Source organism: Manacus vitellinus, unplaced genomic scaffold, assembly GCF_001715985.3.
Source record: "Manacus vitellinus isolate BGI_N305 unplaced genomic scaffold, ASM171598v3 scaffold_1_pilon, whole genome shotgun sequence".
NCBI lineage: Eukaryota > Metazoa > Chordata > Aves > Passeriformes > Pipridae > Manacus > Manacus vitellinus.
Window position 1 is genome coordinate 9980215 of NW_021939396.1, and position 15454 is coordinate 9995668.

A 15454-nucleotide genomic window follows, 5' to 3' on the forward strand; every position below is an offset into this window, starting at 1 on the left:
TGACAAAGCTCCACTGCTGCTGCTTTAAACAGTTATTTAATTTAAACTTGTCTAATTTAATTCTTCTGCTTTTTAGCTGTCAGCTCCTGTCTCTGCAATACCAAAAAGAGCAGCCTTCACTTCCCATTAATCCAATTTATGCTCCAGCACCATCACCTTCCTCCCAGGCTGCCCATTATCCAGAGAAGAGCTCCTTTTAAAATCTGCAAAGCTTTACTATGTTCATCTTGTGAGTGCTCTTCAGCCAGGATGCTCATAAAGCAGCGCAGCCAGAGATGAGGGCACCTCTGCTCTCTGCTACTTCCCACATTGAACATGATGGTTTGTTATGGTTTTATCTTTTCCACTGTATCTGCGTTGCAAACCCAATACATCCACTTTCAGTACTATAGTCAAACTATTCACAGCACAGAGTGAACAGGTGAGACAGCAAATTCTTGGGCCGAAGGGACTTTTTTGTCCACGTTTTGATCAGCATCTTAAGGTCTTGATCTCTCACAAGGACCTCTGGGCCTTCATAGACATTACTACCTATAATGTCACAATTTGGCCTGTGGCTGTCACTTTCAACATAAGGGGGGCTGTTGCTCCCAGTGCCTGGGATTTGCTGCACTTTTTTACTTCGCCTTACAAGATCATGCTCTAGAACATTTAGAAGGATGAAAGGCATTAAAGCAAACTATGGCTTTTTTTCATTCGTTCCCTGGTCTTTAACCATTGAAGTACCAGATAGATTGACGCAGTTACTCTTAAATTACCCTAATGAGTCTTAAATCAAGGAGAGAGGAAAACTGGATGTCAAATGTCAGTTCACTACATGCCTAGAGTTCAGGTTGGCTACAAACATAATGGATTTCAGTAGAGTTACCTTGAATATACAGAAGTATAGCCAAGAGCTTAAAGTAACATTCCAGAAGATTCATCAGAGCAGTGGCTGGGTTTTCAATAGCAGCACTTAACCACATTTCAGCCATGCAGTGTCATTAGTGTTGGAGGGAATGCTCAGGTGTAATTTGTCCCGCTGTTTCCAAGTAAGCAAAGTGGAACCAATAATTCTATTAATTAAAGCTGAGGTGGTGTTTACCACACTGGCAGAAATACAGAGTCCTGTGTCTATATATTAGAGTGGAAATTAATCAATGGAAAAACATGAAATAGAAAGTGCTATTCTAAAAAGAACAACAAGAAAGTGAACCAATAATTATCTTTTACACTAAGGCAGCTGTTTTGCTAATTGCAGTGTATATGCAAGGCATGAATAAGCCTGCAGTTCTCTTGACAGAAAGAGAGAAATCAAATCATGCAACATGTTCTTCTGTTGTCATGTTCAATACGTTAATTCATACTGAGCAGTCATCAGCAGAAAGCCAGCAGGACTTGGAAATAACCATTGTGCTATCAAGAGAAAATATTACAAGTGAGTTAGCCTTTTATGTAGGACATAATGGCATCTTTATTACTGGAGGTAGGGAACAGCCAGAGAACTAAGAAGCCAGACCAGGATACAAGTATTCTTAGAGTTTAAGGAACTTTCTTAAAGGAACTTTAATTTCAAACTTGAGCATGCTTGGGACAATGGACTACAAATTTTATTTGCATTTATCTCTTCATTACTAAGTCAAATTGTTTGCTGACTGAAGCAGTACCAAATTCAACAGCTCACTATTCTGTGCAACAATCACCTTATGATTTCTCTTATTGTTCAATGTAAAACATTATGCCTAAGGGAAGGAAAGGAAAATTGTGTGTGTATTTTTTTAGCATAACATATGAAGATACCGAGCAAACTAAAGCAATATTAGTGTTAATCATAATTTAATTATATCATTCAGTATAACCATCTGTTGTGAGAAAATGACCTGGCAGCAAAGTAAGCAGAGCCTGACAGGCTAGACTGCATATAGACAATAAATCATTTGACAAATACAATCTGCTTTCATTCCTTTTTTGCTAACTAATCTATGTAACAGCTCTGCTGAGTTACTGGATCTTACAAAGATATTACTGGCTCCCAACATGCACACATGGCTGCTAATGCAGTGAGAGAAAGGCTACATTTTACCTAAGGGCAAACTAAATCCAGCTTTATTGACATGCACGGTAGATGCTCTGGAGATCAGTGGGAAATTAAAGAGACAGAACTATTAAAGGAACATCGACAAACTTTAAGAAGTATCTGAAATATATTCCTTTTCTCTGTTGATTGCTATTATGATTTTACAGTCACAAAGATTAGAAAATATATTTGTAGCCAAAATAATTTATATTTTTATATTAGTAGACTAAGAGACCAGGGGAGCATGAAGTTAAATGTTAGGACTGTTGTAGAATTTTAAAGGTACATGAAAAGCCAAGGTCACAGCAATGACAGTGGTCATGGCTGAGAATTTCCCTACATGTGCCAGACTTGTAAGCACACAGAGCTGCACCAGAGGGGCAATACAATGGGACCAGAGCTAGTGGCAGCTGCATCCACAGTCTGAGGGTGACCAAACGATCTTGTGCCTAAATTTCACTCAGTAAGCTAAACCACTGGTCCGCTTGCTATCAAAACTCAGCAGCACATTTCGCTTCTCCTTTCTACAAGCTTAAGCTTTTTAAGAGTTGAGACTGACTCTGATACTGCATCTCTCTCTCCCAGAGAGGAGCAGTACTAAATGTGCCAGGACCAGGGCTGACAAGCAATGTCTCTCATGATGTGTGCCAGGCGTGTGTTCACACACTGTGCAGTCTTTGATGCACCAGGCTGTTCTTTTCCACCCATTGGGTTTTGATGGATCTCATCAAGCCCATTTCTCTTTGGCCTTGGGCTCATTGCCAATGGATTATTTATTTTTAGCATTCACTGCCTACTGGGTTGGGCCTGAAGTCCACACTAGAGCTATCAGTGCTTCACCAGCAACTCTTAGCTCTCCCCTCACTCTGCTGAGGCTGCTTTGAGTGATGCTATGCTCATCCAAGAGGACCGAGAGCTGTCTCGGACTGCAGCCCGCTTGGGTATGCTCACTTCTCCTGGTCACCCCCCTCCCACATTACTACATGGGGTTGCTGTTTTTCCTGTGTATTGGTCTTGCCTTTTTCTCTGCCTGAGATTATTATGACCCAATAATGCTATCCTGCTAAACAAAAGTGGCTCAGGGAGTGATCCTGACGTCAAGAGATGTGGACTGTTAATGTCTATATTATTTAGAACTAGGCCCTTGCAGAGGAAACCAGCCAGAACCACATCACACAGCTCTTGGCCACAAGTTCTCTCTGCTATGGACATGTTTCTTTAAAACATTTGAAGTACTGAGAAGCCTGTGGTGAGATCATCTGCATAGCACTCATCAGGCACAAAGTACAGTATGTATTGCAGTTCCCATGGAATCATGAAGTTGGAAAAGGCCTCTCAGGTCATCAAGTCCAGCTGTTAACTAACCCAGCACTGCCATGGTGCCTGTGAGGGCACAGTGGGCTGACTGAGGGTGCCAAGCCTGCTGTAAGAGCACTGCAATGTTTGTGTAATGGAAGAACCCAAACCTGATCTCGATTAATAAAATTCTCTCTTGGTCACTTACAACAGAACCCTCCTAGTTCAGCTCAGAGGTATAAGGGGCACCAATTGTGATACTGATGAGCTTCACAGCTAAAAAAGGCCGAGAGACCCAGAAGACTGTAGGTCAAATGAATCGTAGTTTTCCCACTGCTGAAAACCAAATTCTGTAATACAGAAAACTGTAGTGAAACTGAGAAGGGGTGAAAGGTGGGGAACTGCCATATGTGATCATTTAGTCTCATGGATCAAGCAATTATGTCTTTTCATTTGTATTCATCATGCTAAATCCAGTTTTATTCATTGTGCAGCATTACAGCAAAATGTTACCTCATAAAAATTACAGATCCTTGAGGCAGCCTGTTTCTTATAATCATCTAGTGGAAGAAAAAAGTCTTTTATGTTCCTGGAAAATCCACCCTCAAAGTATGTGCTGTAGTGATACGATTGTTTCTTGATGTGTGGTATGCAAGTACTTCTTTTACATTTCCCCTCACTCACTAAACTGCTAGTCACCATTCACCATGACTGGAATTTTTTTGTATCTTATATTAAATGAAACTAGTCCTTCTCTCATTGTTTCTTAAATAAGGCTTTGGAACAATCACTCCATTACTTTTAAACTACTGCAGTATTAGGTACTGCAGTAGCATAAAATAAAGCAGTGCTTAACAAACAGTCATCACTTTGACTACAATAATTCATATAGTTTCACTCTCTTGACCAATGCACTTTAATGACTGCAGATGACTCGTTCTCCCTCTACCCCTCTCCTCCTCCATGTCAACCATCTAATTGTCATCCAGGCTGACCTAGAGCTGGTACCTTATGATAGGCCACAACCACCTCTGTTTCACCAGGATTTAAGACGGCAATTAGAGATAAAAGATTCATTTGTGTTTCTATGTTCATCTATTACCTTATTCCCTGCAGCTTGAAGGTAAAACTCTTTCTGTCTTCTGCTGACCACAGGGTCAGTCTCCATTGGATATGCTGGCACTTTAGACATCTGCAGGTAGATATCTCGGTACAGGTGGCTTATCTAGATCCAATTTACACCCTAAGAGCTTTTCTGCTTCAAAGCAGACAGAGCAAAGATCAGGGTATAAATAATTCTCAGATGTTTTACTGTTCAGTTTAAGATAAGTTGGCTTGGTTTTCCCCATGGGCAGGAAAACTCCATAAGAGAGATCACGTCTAAAGGTCTACAACAGAGACAAGTTCTGCAAGGTCACTGAGAGAGGCGTATCTCACTCCTCAGCTCAGCCACCTCCCTGGTTTCTTCTTTCCCCTCTGAATTGTGTAGGTGGCTTCTCCCTCCACTGGTTGTGATGGACCCTTCCCTAGGGAGCAAAGGTTGGGGGATCTCACATCTATCCTCAAGCCATTTGTGTTCTTTAATCCATTTTTCTGTGCCTGGACCAGCTCACAAAAAGGAAATACCAGCATTATTGTTGTGGAACATATCACAGTAACTAGGTGTTTAAAAAACTATAATCTAAAAGGTCCCCTCCTGAAGCTCTTTGCCTCAAGTTCCCTGTTTGCCAATAGGACTGTTCAATAGACAGATGGTTCTCCAATATATGATTTAGCTTGTCTCTTCCACGTTCCACAGCTCCTCTCATGACAGAGATTCACAAATTCTGTGTGACTCATTGGAAGTTCCTCTCCAGATATTTCTTTTTGCATATATTCATAACTTCCATCTATGTGATGCTGACTCCCTGATCAGGGAACATTAAAAGTACCTTTAGATGATTTTTCCATAAAGATACAATTTTGCTACAAGCATAGCAGCAATCAGTTGCACAAAAACTGAAGTTTAGGAAAATAATGATAATTCATATAGGAGTGGCCCACAGCAAAGTGCAAATACGGTCTTATTCATTTCATCTCATGCTCTGGCTCACCCTCGGCAAAGATAAACAGCTTCTGCTCTTTCAGAAATCTGATTAATACTTTGCAATTAATGCAAAATAAGTATCTAGTTCAGAGAAGGTTTTATCCACCAGACCTGATGACGCAGTGAGAATATACAGCAGCTCACTAGTGTCCAATAGAGAGAAGATATGCCTTATTTAATTTTAAAGGGCCCATAAGTATCAAAAAATAGCATTGGTAGTGCAAAAGTTTTCCACAGTTTCTTCTCTGTTCTCACATGCAACCTTAAGCAAATTATGACGAAAAAAAGATCCTCACAATTAACACTTTACCTTGGGCAGCCCTGGGTGAATATTGTTAGAGTTTCATGTGACAAGGTGAGGAAGGCAGAAATTCTGTAAACAGTAGGCAGAGGGAGTCCTACCTCACTACTCTCAACCAGTCTATGTAGATATTCTCTCTCTAAAGTGCTATTTAAAGGAGCAGTGCAGCCATCCCTGATTCTACTGCAATATCTTCATTTAGAGTATCCTAAACTCTTAGATATATTACATATATCTGAATTTAGAAAAACCTTTACTAATACCCTACTTTATGTTTTCAGGGTAGAACAGTTATTTCTCTGCTGTTTTTTTAGAACTTCTCTAACAAAAGTTAGAGAATACCTGAGGCTGTGTTAACTTTGGCCCATACCACCAGGTCAATGAATAATTCAAGAAACCTAGTTTTTGAAGTAAGCTCTAATTAGACAGTTTAACTTCCATCTAAAAGGAGTCCAGCAGAAAAATGGGACTCTTTTCTTCTGCTTGAGTTGAAACATTGGTGAGATGATATTGTATGAGGTGAAAATAGAACCAAAGGCCAAGTGCAACCACCAGTGGCATAACACAGTGTGAGCCTGGGTTTCATTTTGTTGTTTTTTTTAAATTCAGTATCCTTTTGTGTATTTTAGGGATCACCCCAAGGCATAGCTTTGAAATAAAGCTGAAACTGAGAAGTGGCAGATTTCCTTCTAGTGTTTGTGGAAGAGTGCACATTATGAGAAAAGGCACAGGAGAAACAGGTTCACATGATCACTTGAATCCCAGGATTGTCTTGCAGTCCAGGACTCCCACTCTTCCACCTTCTGCTCATCTACTGCTAGAATGCTATTTTGGTCTCTCAAAGAAGACAAGCATGATTATGAGGGTGATGTTCTTTATGCAGCACTGTACTTTATATCTCCAAATCAAAGGACTACCCAGAACCGGAGCTGAAACCAATCTTTTTGAACTGATTTTTTTTTCTTTTATGTTGTGCCAGGTCAAAATCCCATATCCTAATAAAAACCCTTTTAAACCTTGGAGATGGAATATGAATTTTGTGTCTTGGATTTATCACTAAAGTTTATGTCCTAAAAAGCATGTAGTTTAATGTCATCATTCAGCAACTGTTTGCTCTCCAGAATTATTAGCTATTTCAGAGTTCTGCTGCTGGACTGTACCTCTTATTTATAGATCATACCAGCACACAGATTTTTATTCATTAGAAACTCTGCACTGCACTAAAAACAGGACCATCTGTATGCAAGTTGTAGCCATAGGTAGATAAAATTTTTACACAGCATTTCAATAACAGGGTATATTCAATTAGCTCTAATAGTCTCACTGCTATTAGGATGTAGTTGACACTGAATCATGGTGTCTAAACTGCTCATTCATCTTTGCAGCAAAGCAGATGGAAATGTGCCATTCACTCCACTTCCATACTGCAGGTGCTTTTGCTTTCCTCACGAATTGTGCCTAATTCTTGGATCCTGATTGCTGCAGCTCACTTGAAACTTGCTGGTGTCCTGCTTTGGGAGAAAGGGTGGGTACCTTGCTCCCAAGGGGCATTTTAAGAAGGACTATGGAAGATGCACATCCATTACTGCAGTGGGTCAGGCCTTCGTGTGAAACAGATAAAGGACTCAGTGTCCTCCAACACCTAGGATTCTGACACAGGGCCACTTTTGGACAGCCCTGAATTAAGGACACAGGGTCCTCCTACTGCATGGGAATGCAGGGACATGACATGGAGACTGCAAGGATATAGATAATGAGAGACCTCAACTGCATAATGGAAATGATGAGAAGAGGGACGGGCATCTCTCTAAGGCACATATTTCCCCTCCTGATTGTGCCTTAGTGGATCTTCTCCAACAGACACTTAAGACCACGTATTTCCCCTCTCCCCAATTATACAGGTTTTATTAGTATCCTGTCTTCAAATCTTAGCACTCTGGATTGCAATAAAACGTAGTTCTGCAAATTCAAGACATTTTGTAGTTGTTGATGCTAGCTGTGTATTTTAAGCAGTAAAGATATTTCTTATGTTCCTTGAGGGAAACAAATCGGTACTTATTTCTTAAATATAATTATATTTTTTCAGGGCTAAGTTAAAGACTGAATTACTTGCAAATTACTGCTACTATTATATCACTAATTCTTCATCACCGTTTAATCATTAGAGTTTCTCAGTGATGTAAGAATTATTAGGTTTTGTTTCAGCTATTAAAAAACAGGCAGGTGATAACTTTAGGTAGCTTCATAATCACACAGCTGAGTAAATATTCATAACAAAGTAAAACAACCTGAGGAATGCTTAGGAGCAGAGACAACCAAAATCCTATTTAAATTTCATAGAAAACTTCAAATAAAATATTGTGTTTCAAAATGTACCATGACTATAATTTTCTAGAAATAAATTAAATTCTATTTCTTCAAATTGAGCCCCTTTTCACAGGATGAAATTGTAATTAAACAAAATGTTTTTACATTTGTCCCTTGTCAAAAATAATGCAGAAAAAAAAAGAGATTTCTTATGAAAGCACTTCCATTTTTGTTAAAGATATTTTTCTTTACTACCTCTACAGTGAAAGTATCAGGTGACTATAAATTTGCACCTGATTTCATGCTACTTCAGCACCAAAACTGGGGCAAAACTGGAAGGTTGGAAACCCACTGTTTTGGAAACATGCACATTAAGGGGTCATGCAGTCTGCATGCTGTATATATACCACTAAAAAAAACATTATGAAGGATTGCTTTGTGTTGCTTGAGTAGATACTGTTTCTAAAAATAAAAAGCCTTAAGAGATCATAACCCTTACACTCTTTTCTTTTTTTCTCTGTGTGTGAAATGTTGTGAAGGCTGAGCTGCCACTGCCAGTAGGGCAGTGTTTTCATGTCAAGAAGCTGAGGACACACCAGTATGATGATGTTTGGGCATATGAAAGTGTGTTGAGGATGTAAAGCCCTAGTAGGATAAAACTAGAAGACTGTACAGCAGAGAGGGAGTCAAACCTATTATCACCTTGCCCCAACTGTCTTTTGCGATTCCTGTTGGCATGGGCTATTCCCCAAACTGTGCACAGGTACTGTCTGGAACCACTAGTTGGTACAAGTCAAATTCATGATGGCAGGACGTTAGTTAATAAGCAAACTGGGATATGCAAAGTCTGTGGTCCCAGTGGCATTCCAACCCTGTTTTTCTAACTAATATTGAGTGCTACCAGGATTGGAGCTGGCAATGCGGGTGTGGGGATCAGACTGGACCAGAAGAACACTGCTGTGACTTTCACCAAAGTGGAAGCCAAACATTATATAAAATCCAGGGCAGGGAAACTGCCTGTATTCAGGAACAAAGTTTAATCCTGTTGATAATATTAGGCATGTGCTCAAAGCCCAGTTGACATCCCTGGCACTGAAGTGCATGCTGTAAGCCCCTCTTCCCTGAGTCAAGACTTCCATGACTGCCAGGTGGTTCCTGTGGGTAAGCAGCATGTGCGCCACCTGTTCGTAAAGCCCAAAACAGGGCCAGAGGAACTGCAGATCTGTGTCAAAAGCAGGCACATATATCAATCACTGTCTTGGAGGGAGATGTTGTCAGCTGCCTTACCCTATTTCTGTACCTTAATCTGGGACTTGGTACGTGTGTAATGTAGTGGGAAAACAATGGGCTTTTTTTAAATTTTATTCCAGGACACTATTTCCTCGCAAAGATCATTAAGAAATTGTCTACTAGGCATCCAAAAGCCTCCTCCTACTCCATCATTGCATGTTTTCTAGGGAATATTACACATAATGCTATCAGTTAAAAAACATTTTAAAATTTTTCATCTATCATGCAAGGAGCAGCACCCAAATTCTCTCTGGATCAGTACACCAACACAGTTGTCTACTAGTGCACACTTTGTTGTTCAAACAAGATCAAGTCCTCATTATCTAACACTGTATAAACATATTAAAAAACAATTCCATACCTAAAGGGTTTTTAGTTTAAACAGAGCAAGCAGTCAGGCAAAAGATGCTTTTCTATCTCATAGCTGTTCTACTGACAAGGAATTGAGCACACAGAAGTGATAAGACCAAGCAAAGTCACACAGGAATTTTATCATACAGCCAGGAATCTAACTCAGGTTTCAAGAATATCAGCTCCGTGTCTTAATCTCAAATCAGGCCTCTGTATGAGTGGTGCATTGAAAATGCTCTAAGTCAAGAGATGTGCCAAAAACAAGCACATTTTGTCAACAGTGTAAACTAATTGCATTTTAATAATTACTTAAGTTTCAGTCATTTGAACTGTTATTAACAGCTCAAACAGGGAATGTTTTCAAATTAGATTATTTAATCTTCCATTATTTCTTTTCACATTGGACAGAATTGACTTCTGTTTTACCGCATTAGCTTCTGGTGTGTGATTAACGCCCAAGTACTTGCTTGTGAAACACCACAGCAATTGAAATACAGCTGTATTTCCAAGGCAGAGGGTGGTGAATGACAGAGATACTTGATAATATCCTATTGAGCTAATAAATACAACAAAAGCACTTCAGCCTTGTTAGCTGCATCCAGAGAAGAATTGCTCAGAAAGGGATTGTGCTCTTTCACTGAAATGAGGCAGCAATTGATGCTTCTCTGTCTTTGGTAACCTGGAAGTTTCCACAGCCCAGGACAGTCCAGGGTCCCCTTGGGCTATCCATATTATTTGACCCGTTTTCAGTTTTTTTCCCAGGCCAACCTTTTTTTCCTCTGCCTTATTACTTTTATCAGATGCAGGTTTTTCAGTTCAAAACTGGGTCATTAAGTCACAGCTGACTTTTCACACTTGTGATATGGAGGTTTGTTCACATAAACCAAAGTAAACAGTAGCATGGTTCACAATGAATGAAAGGGATTGAGTAAATTCTTGTGCAATACCAAATAGCAAAGTTGAAATGCTGTTGAAAAGAAAAATCACAATCCATACAGAAGAAATGAAGTCAGAGCAACACAAAGGCTTGCTAGTCTTTATAGAGAAGATCCAAATGTTGAAGCTGTGGATATCCCATCCCTGGAAGTATTCAAGGCCAGGTTGGATGTGGCTTTGAGCAACCTGGCCTAATGGAAGGTACACCAGTCCATGGCAGGGGTGTTGGAACCAAGCCATTCTATGATTCTATGAAAACATGTCATGAGTTGGGGGAATAGAATAGACCCAGCTTGCTGGTTAGTGGATACTTTAATTTGTACTTGGCAGATAGTCATAGAGAGGGAAGGAGGCCAGGGGGTTGTGTACAGCTGCACTTGTACCAGACAGCTAGGACTCCTGGAAGGATGTTCACCGAGTGCAGCCTAAATCATCTTTCAAATGTTTTCCTTTTTCCTTCAGTAAAGTTAATTTTAAAAGAACAGGGAAACAAATAATATAAAACACAAAAAAAAGAAGCCCATTTGGGCCTTACAGCTCAGCAGATGGTTACCTAGGACTAGTACAAACACCATCAGCCAAAGCACTTTGCCAACTCTCTCCTAAGCTCCAGCTGATTTTGCTTTCCTATGCAGGCAGCAGCTTTTTCTCTGAAGTTTTAGCAATGGTATCCTCAAACCTTTTATCACTTTGTTGTTACTTTTCCCCCTCCCTGTCAGAGGCATCACCCTGGTTTCTCTCTTCCTAGCACATGCAGAGTTCTAGCACAGCTGTAGTTCATGGTTCAAGGTGAAACAGACTTGAGGCTGTCAGAAGGGTTCCTGGAGGAACCATAGGTACTGCCAGAGACTTCCCATGCTGCCTCTGGATCCAGAGCAGGAGAATTTCCCCTCTACAGTGACTCCTAGCAAACTTTCCCCCGTCTTAAATGTTCAGCCTGGAAATCTTTCTCATCCTCATCAGCTTCCACAGACCAGTTTTGAAAGCCTTCAATGTGCTTTTTGCAAGGATGAGCCACCACACACACTCCTTCAGACTGCAAAGGCTGAAGTGCAGGAACAAAGAACTTTTATTACTCCTAGCTTGTGTTTCACTCTGCATGTGGGAATAAACATATTCTAAAAGACCTCCATGTATGAGCTCACTTGGACACTACTATACTTATACAGATACCAATGTATCTGTCCTGACTGCTTTGGTAAGACTGTGAACTTCACTGCTCTTCCGAACTCAGGGGGCATTGTACACACAATTCACCTCTCTACAACTACAGCTTCACCCTCTGCACAGATTCACATCTCCACAACACATCAAAGATCTATATGAGCACAATATATTGTGATATACCAGAACGTTTTCTATGAATTTGTGCACAGGAAGGAAGATTTCCCATCCAGATCAATCTCTGATTAGGACATGTTGATTGTCAGGCTGGATATGCTAAATTCATCTTTTTATTTGTCTCTTTTTATTGTAAAATGGTTAGCAGGAGGGCTTCCAGGGCAAAAAATGTAGAGTCTCTGTTTGGCTAAGAGAGCCCAGACAAGCATGCCTTATGTGGTCTTTTGCAAACTTCAACAAATTAATAGATCCCTATAATTTTAAATATATGACACTGAATATGGGTTATGCTCGTGCTTATGATAATTGCTGGATTCAACTCTTTTCTCTTGTTTTCTCTTTGTTCATGTCCAATATAAGAGCAATGATATTTGGGGTTTTTGGAAAGTTACTGCTGAAAGGTACCACTTAAATATGGTATTGCAATAATCAAGTACAGTTCAGCCCAGCGAAAAAGAGATCCCTGTTCCATTTGTGGCGGCAGGTCTGTGGCAGCAGTGACTGCCACATAGATGCAAGCACAGACGCCGAAATCCTTGCTTTTCCTGCTCTAATTCCCTTTAAATCATTTTCCAAGTGCAACCTGGCATCCCAGACCAGGCCTTGGGCTATCAATAAATTCATTGTTTGACTGAAGACACTCAAGCCTCACACTGAATCTACAAGATGCAAGCACTGTGCAACCCTGAAGCATCTTCCTGCTCATGATTTGAGGACTTTCAGTGCTCCACTGAGCAGCTGTGGAATGCCCATTAATTACCAATGTGGAATCTGAATGGTTCCTGAAGCATAGATCTGATTACTCTGGAGTCACAACCATGGGTTCTCCTGGCACAGAGTGCTGGACTGTGTTTGAACCTCACTATTTTGGTTCTCCAGCCCTGTGTCTCCAGTAAGAGCTGTTCGAGATTAAGAAAATAACATGAAAGGCTTGGCTGGCACTTCTAACTCTTATGTAAAGGTGTAATTGCACATACGGCCCTTATCGCAGCACTCCATGAGTCTGGGAATTACATGCCACTACAGTTCAATTCTAAGCAATTTATGAGTGAAGACCAGCATGACAGAAACAGAAATCAGGGTAGATCTTAACATCAGAGAGTGCAATCATACCAGTCAGTGAGAAATTTTAAGAGAGCTGGTGAGGGATCTAATTGTGCCTCATTATTATCTCCGGTCCACATAATACTTTATGAAACTCCATTTACTTCATTACAATGACTATGCCTTTCTGTTAACATTCCAGAGATCTAACCTGTGCCCAGGATTTATTTTTATGGCCATATTGTTTCAATTAATGAGTGATTTATCATCAACTGATCAACATTAGTCAGATATTGCACTACAAAACCACTGAACAAGGCAGTTATTTGGATTTTTAAAATAACGATTGAATAAAATACTGTTCCACCTGGGAGTGACAGGATGGCACTAACCCCCAGCCTGGCGGAGGCAAGATCTGGCTAATGCATCCGGACAGAAGTCCCCACTGTGGCAAACTGTGTAAAGAATCAACTGCTCATATACATATCACTGGTCAAACAAAGATCACCCCAAGTTATGAGACAGATGGCACGTGTGACCATTGAACCCCCCCTCAACATGCCTGCTTGGGTACCTGGAACTTGGACTGTAAGTTAAGCCACCCTGATGGAAACTTGAGATAAGCTAAAAGTGGAACTATTGTCCAAGTGTTATCTCAGATCTAGAGGGAAGCAAAACAAAGCTGGGGGAGGAGAATATGTCACTGATAAAGGACATAAAGAATGCAGAATTTATGGACCACAAGGAAAGTGAAATAAGCAACTGTGCTGAAATCAGCTCAAACTGGGTAAAAGGTAATTCCATCTGGGGGAGATCACAACAATTGACTCACAGACTCGAAAGAAAAGAAAGTCTGAGCATAGGACTAATCAGCATCAGAAGCAAGGGAATCGTTTAACCAATAGAATAAGAGGACTGTGCAGCCAATCAGAATTAACTCCTTTCTTTGCTAAAATGTATAAATAGTGAAAAGTTTTGAGACACCCAGGGTAAAGAAAGACCAATGGGACACCGCTTAATCTCTCTCTCTTTTCTCTCTATTTCTTTCTATGTCTCTACTTCACATTTTATCGTTAAATAAAATCCGTACTATTGACTTCAGCATATGGTCTCGTTTACACTTTAATTCGGTCAGAGACGTCTCTCAATAATCAGGTCATAACACCCAGTACAGTTAAACAGGATGGAATATGTAGTTTGCTAAGCTACATCTCAACTGTGAAATCTGTGATACTTTATAAGTGTTCTACTACCCTTCTGAAACCCATATATAATCATAATATAATTCTAGGGGTCCTGCCAATAACCCAGACAGATACTGGGTATAACAGTCAGGAGTTCCTATTTCTAGACCCCTTATATCACCAATCCCAGCTGTGCTGTGTGAATCTCATTAAAAGACTTCTCCCTTGAGCTGAAATTTCTGTTGGATTGGCCATGGTAATGGCCACAGCTGGGCTAATAAGATCTTTGTTTAAGTCAAGGGGAGCCATACCAAAATTATCCAAGCCAAAGTGGCATTGTCTCAACTCAGACTGACACTTGATTCCAAGTAGATCTTTCATTCTATCAAAACACAGCCTGCATGCTTTTCTACAGCTGCAGATTTCTGGGAGCACCCAGGTGGGGCTGTGTCCTGCTGGCTTTTGTACCTCTTGAATTCCCCTTTTTAGCCACCCATGTTGTCACATTAGGTACTTCAAATGACTCTAAGAATTTTGCCTAGAGACCAAACCTGTGCATACAGTGCTATACACAGTTCATACACCAGATGTGATAACAGCAGTGCAGTGTAGTGACCCAACCAAGATCGTCAGCTGGGCTAATTAACTCATGCCCAGCTTTACCCCAAGGTCACATCCAGTTTGTTCAATGTTAGTTCACAGCACAGACCAGTGCTGTCTTGCAGAAACACATGCTCACTTCCAACAGGATGAAGTCTCAAGAAGACAGGGACAGATTCACGGCTTGTCTGAATCCCTCAAAGCCAACAGAGTTCATGTTCAAGGGGGTCCCAGTGAATCCCCTCCACACACATGAGTGTCTGTACTCTTTTTTGGGGACCAAGTTTCATAACTGAGTTCATGGTATTGAAGTTCATCTTTTTGCACTCCAGGATTGGCGTGTACTTTCACCCCATGAAAGCACTCTGGAAATCCAAGGCTGAGTTATTTTATGATGTTGGGAACACATCCCAGGCTCATCACTGGTGGTAATAGCAATCCCTCTGGTCTCATGTACTGCAATTCAATAACCCATTATTAACAGTTGGAGGCAGTGATCTAGCCCGTCTGATTTTTCACTTCTGAATGCAGCTAATTAGTTATGATAATTAGCAGAATTACAGCTTTCCATTCCCCACTTGGGAGTACAATAGCCACGATGTTATAACCACCTACTTTACTCTCCATCTTGGCTTCCTGAGAAACAGTCCAATACCTTGATT